At 56.6% G+C, this 5,443-nt stretch overlaps 1 pseudogene; it reads right to left on the reverse strand.

Annotated features, from left to right (window-relative positions):
* Positions 1–1,852: 1,852 nt before the first annotated feature.
* Positions 1,853–1,970, reverse strand: LOC137654841 (5S ribosomal RNA; annotated as a pseudogene).
* Positions 1,971–5,443: the final 3,473 nt, after the last annotated feature.

The following is a 5,443-nucleotide window of genomic DNA, read 5'->3' on the forward strand; positions in this document are numbered from 1 at the left end:
GAGATGAATGTCCTTGAGTCCGAGCTGAAGAGGTACACTGGAGACTTTCCCGTGTCCTTCCTGTGCTCCCAACCCGGCTGCACGTGAGGACAAACTGCAGCTGTTCCCAAAGATAACCCCTCGATTCCTTTACTGGCAAGAAGGAGAAGGTTTGGGTCATCTGATACAGAATGGTGACTCGAAATCTTGAAGGAGCTGGACCGAAGGGCCGGGACCCCAAGATTCTGAGTCTAGCAAACAACTCAGGAGCGAACCTGAATGTTGCCTTTCCCTATTCCTAGAAAGGGCGGAGTTGTACGAGACCAAGAAGATTGCTTACACACTGGCCGAGGCCAGAGTGAGCAGGAGCACCGTCCCCCAAGGCGGAATACGATCAGGGGCCTGACGTAATGGTTCTTGAGAAGATCTCTTAAGGGATTAAAAGTCCGAACCATGCTCCATGGAGGTGGTCTCACCCCGACTGGGGGCAGGGACGTTCGCAGCTTCGCATGAGCGAAGAAAGGTCCAGCGGGAAGGAAAAAGTCTATTCCTTTCAGCCTGAAGGCCAGAGAAAGGCTGAGCGACAGGCTTCATTGCCGAGAGCGGAAAGGAGTTTCCTCCCGCCGAAAAGCAATAAGTCCGTTATTGCTGGAGAAGAGGCCCCAAGGGAAGGGGTATCTCTCCCACGACACCAACCACAGAAGACTCTCCACTTCGCCTGGTAGACCCCTGCGGATGACTATCGCAGGTGACGCGATCTCCGCTCCACGACTGTAGCGGGTTGTCTCTTCTTGAGGAGGCGGCGTAGTGTCTCCAGGCGCGAAGCCGAAGCGATGCCACAGCTCGTGAAAGATGTTGTAGTGTGGTTGTTAGAGTAGCCTGTGCCGTGGGAGAAGCTCTCCCGGGAGTTCCGTCAGGGGAAGCAGAGGGTCCGGAAACCGTTCCGCGTATAGTCACAGTGGAGCTCTCAGGGCCATCGAAAGGTTGACAGACAACCTAGTCTTGTTGAGACCCATTCTCAACAGACAACAATGGTGGGAAGACGCAGGCGTCGATGTTGTCCCACCATCACCGGAAAGCATTTTGCCAAAGAGGCTTGGGGTCTGAGACTGGGGGGAAGAACAGCGGAAGCTTGAAGTTCCAGGCTGTCGCGATCAGGTCCCCCAGGCCAGGACTTACTGGCTACTAAAGGCCAAAGACCCCCAGGTACCCTCTATCTACGAGGCTCTGCCCAGATAGTCGGAGAGAACATTCCTCTGCCCGGAATGAGCGAGCCGATAGTGGTATAGAGAGGACCTCGGATCATCTCAGTATCTCTACTGCAAGATGCGAAGGTATGAAAAAGCGTCCCTTGCTGGTTGGAATACGCCAGTACCATGAAGTCGTCGCGCACGGAGCGACTCGGCAGGAACTGTAGGATCTGTAGAGGGACCAGACTACGGCCCCTAAGCCTGCCTGAATGAGTGAGATGTATCCTTAAGGTCCTGACCATAGGCCTGAACCGGAACATGCGCCCCCCCACCCCCTTTTCTTTGACGAGTCCGAGAACAGCATCAAAATGTGGGGAAAGGACGAGAATAACCACTACCATCAAGAGGTTCCATAGGTCAACACCCATTGCAGGTCTAAACGTTCCGCTGGTCCCCTAGGGGCCAGAAAGTCCGGTTAATCGTTGCTTTGATACCACCGGAATTGGGCCGCCCCACAGGGAACTTATCCTGAGGCGACCGTTTGGGACTTTAGACGGGTCAATGAGGAAAAGAGACCCAGGAAACGTTCCAAGGTAGGGCTGAAAGCTCTGCTTGACTGAGAACAGGTACTGCGACTCTCCTCAGCCTTGCCACAGTCAACTGAAGGGAAGGCTCGGAGAAGGAGGCAACAGCATCTGGCGTACCCAGGCGGTCACCCATCCAAGTACTGACCAGCCCAACGTTGCTTAACTTCGTTGATCGGACGAGAAGCGGTGTTTCCAACGTGGTAAGGCCGTTGACTCAATATCATGGCTAGATACCCCAGATGTTGAGGCAGAAGTAGAGAAGGCTCCTAGCAAATTACCATGATCCCTCACTCATGGTAAGGACCCGGAAGCTTGTCCCGGCGTTGAAGAAGGTCGAACCCGAGCCTACCGGAGTTGACCAGACCTCCAAAAGGCGAAGGAGGTGGAAGCCTGCTCCTGAGCGGCCATGAGGAAAGCAGGGAGAGTTCTTTGGGGAAAAACCTGCGATGCCGCGGCGGGATCGCCACACCGCATCTTAAGTCTAGGTTGAATTCCAAGAGCTTCCTGGAAGATGGATGGAATGGAAACTGGAAGTACCCGTCCTTCCGATCCAGGGCCTAAGGAGTCCCGCCGCCTCGTCAGCAGTCTGATCGATTCTGCTGTTCCACGCTGGACGAAGTTTGTTCGACAAACTTGAACAGAGCTGAGAGGTCGACTACGGAATTCCCGTCTCAGATGCTTTCCTACGAGAAAGAATCAACTGAAGAAGCCGGGGGGTGAAGCCGTCTATGATCCTATGGAGGACCTTCTCCTAAGGCAAGGATCACTTTGCCCAAACGGGCAAAACTCTTGCCGACCCCATGGCATAGAGGTTCAGTGACACTGAATTCGCTGACAGAGACAGAGAGATGGTAAGAGCGAGGCGCGATATCCTTGGCTGATCACGGAGATCATGCAGGAATAGGCATCGGGAAGCTGTTATCCGGATGAGTAACCTTAGGCATCCTCCCAGCGTGAGCCTGCAAGGGGGGGTTGCCAATCCTAGAGTTTGTGAACTCTGCCGCTCCCTCTAGGATTATGCCCCCCCCCCCCCCCCAGGAGAGCTTCCCGTGCTACCTGTCCCTGACAGGAGGGGACTGCTATTGGACACCTTGTCTTAGCTGCCGTAGCCGGTCCGATAACTTAGGCCGACGAGGCTGAAAGAAGAGGCGCTGGAGGCCTGCAGGGTCTGGAAGAAAGCGCCTTGGAGGAGTGAAAACGGAAGTCGACTTCCTCCACACAACCGCTGTCCATGTCCCTGTCCTTGGGCACAAACAAGCTCTTCCCAAGGATGGAAGAGTGTCTGAGCTTGTCGACATCCACGGAGGAGACACTCGAGAGGAAGCCCTCGGTCACTGCGTCTAGATGGTCCAACCTCGAGCTTGCCCGCAAGTTTGAAACTTAGCGACGAAACGCCAAGGTGCTTGAGCCCGAGAGGCGGAAAGTACCCATGACCTTCCTGGAGCTTCCTTGTACAAAACCTCGGGTTGCAACCGAGGAGGAAAAGGACCTGGTAAGCCCCTTTCACGAGATGGAGAAGAGGAAGGGCTAAACCAGTCACCCCTTGCCCGACGGAGAAATCTCGAACGGAAAGCTCCCTGGCAAGACCCTTTCAGGGAATGACGAGGAAGGGCTAACCCAGGTTCTGGAAAGAAGAATGTTGCTCAGACCTCCCTGAAGATTCTTCCTGCTCTTGCATGTGCCATGCTCTGCGTTTACAGGGTGAAGACCGTGTTCTGGAAATATGCTCCAGAAGACTCGCCAGGCTGGCCATGTTGCGAAACCCCGACGGGAATCGCGGTCGCAATCGCCCTGGCGCTCGCGCGATGGTAAATCAATGGTTTGCGTGCGGCCGAACGTGGAAGCGCCCATGCGCGGGCACGCAGGAGTGCAGACGAAAGTGCGCGACAGAAGGAGGGCGAGCGTGGTAGGAAGGGTGAGAGCTGGTGGTCGGAATCCGAAAGTTCACAGTCGAGCGATGACCCGTAGGCGAGCAATGGATACTGCAGGAATCGAGCCGACGTTCGCGCGATGGAACACCGTCGGTTCGTGCGATGGAACACCGTTGGTTCGCGCGACGGAACACCGTTGGTCCGCGCGACGGAATACCGCTGGTTCGCGCGCAGGCGAACATTGGAGCGCATGTGCGCGGGCGCGCATGCACGTGGGCGTGCGGTCGCGCAGGCACGTGGGCGCGCGGGTGAGCGCAGGCGGTCGGGAGACCGATGGCGCGTAGGCGGGCGATGGCGCGTTGACGAGCGATGGCGCGTCTTGGCGAGCGATGGCCCGTAGGCGAGTGAAGGCGCGTTGGCAAGCGATGGCGCGTTGGCAAGCGACGGCGCGTTGGCGAGCGGTGGTGCGTTAACAAAACGCTAGCGCGCGGGCGCGTAAGAGATCGCTAACGCGTAAGAGACTAGGGATGGTTAGCGCGCATCGCGCTAAACAGAAGGCGCGCAGGTGCATCAGGAAGGTGAGCGCTGAAGCAACCTGTTAATCAGGCGATCCTGGACGGTCAGGAAAAACCGTTGGCGCCCATTGGTGCGTGGCAGGAAAGGGCGCGCAGATGTGCGCTGGCGATTGAAGAAAGCTGGCACACAGAAGGACGGAAGTAAAGGTGAGCGCTGGCGAGCAGGAGGAAGATCTACGGCAAGACTCAGCTACCAGAGATCGTGGTCCACAGCAGGCGAGCGCTAAATCACTACTGATGGTGTCCAGGGGACCTGACACGCGTGGCAGATCGATGGCGATCGTTGACGCGTCTGTGGTCGCTGGTGATCGCTGGCGAGCAGAAGGCAACGCGTGGAATCCTGTGCGTAGAAGAAGAGTCCTTGTCCAAGACCTGAACCGAAGTCCTAGATTGCGCGGGCGAACGTGGGCGCGTAACAGGAACCAACAGGAACAGCAGCGAGAGCGCTGGCGAACAGGAGAGAGCTAGCGATCCAGAAAACGCTGATGAGCAGGAGAGCGCCTGTGCACTAACACTGAGCAGGAGAGAACACTGCAGAAGAGCGCGCAGGGGAACCCTGACACGCAAGGGAAGCAGCCCCGTGGGAGGCAACCCTTTGCCCCGAAGGAACCGTTGTCCGTCGGAAGACCGATGTCCGTCGGAAAACCGTTGCCCGTCGGAAGACCGATGTCCGTCGGAGGACCGTTGTCCGTCAGAAGACCGTTGCCCGTCGGAAGACGCGGTCAGACTGCTGTCCATCTGCACCAGGGGCGGAAGGTCAAGAAGAAGGAGTTGCAGGCTGCATACAGAGATTCAAAAAGGCGCCTCTTAGCACCCTTATAGGGAGATGGGAGGCCCTTACGGCGTAGCGGACAGTGAGCCTTACGGCGAAGGCGGCCAACAGCAAAAACAGCAGAAGAGTCCTCCGAAGAGGAATCTCTATGAGTGTACTCTCTCGCGAACGAAAGAGAAACACTTCGTAGAAGAGACGGGTCAGCCAGTGACCTAAAAAGAGCAATCCTCCGAAGAGGGGCTCCTGCAGTTGCCCAGTCCCTTGAGTGTAACTGCAGGTGCGACCGCTCAGCACCAAGAGCATAGTCGTACGAAAAAAAAGGCATGAGAAGAACCCCCCAAAGGGGAAAAAACTCAAGCCTGGACAGGAAAACTTCCCTCGGAAGGAAAGCTACCCACCCAAGGAGGCGAGCCTCCTGAGTGTTCTAAAATGAACTGGAGAGCTGTCAATCGTCACGGGAGTACTTCCA

Source organism: Palaemon carinicauda, chromosome 15 (genome assembly GCF_036898095.1).
Source record: "Palaemon carinicauda isolate YSFRI2023 chromosome 15, ASM3689809v2, whole genome shotgun sequence".
NCBI lineage: Eukaryota > Metazoa > Arthropoda > Malacostraca > Decapoda > Palaemonidae > Palaemon > Palaemon carinicauda.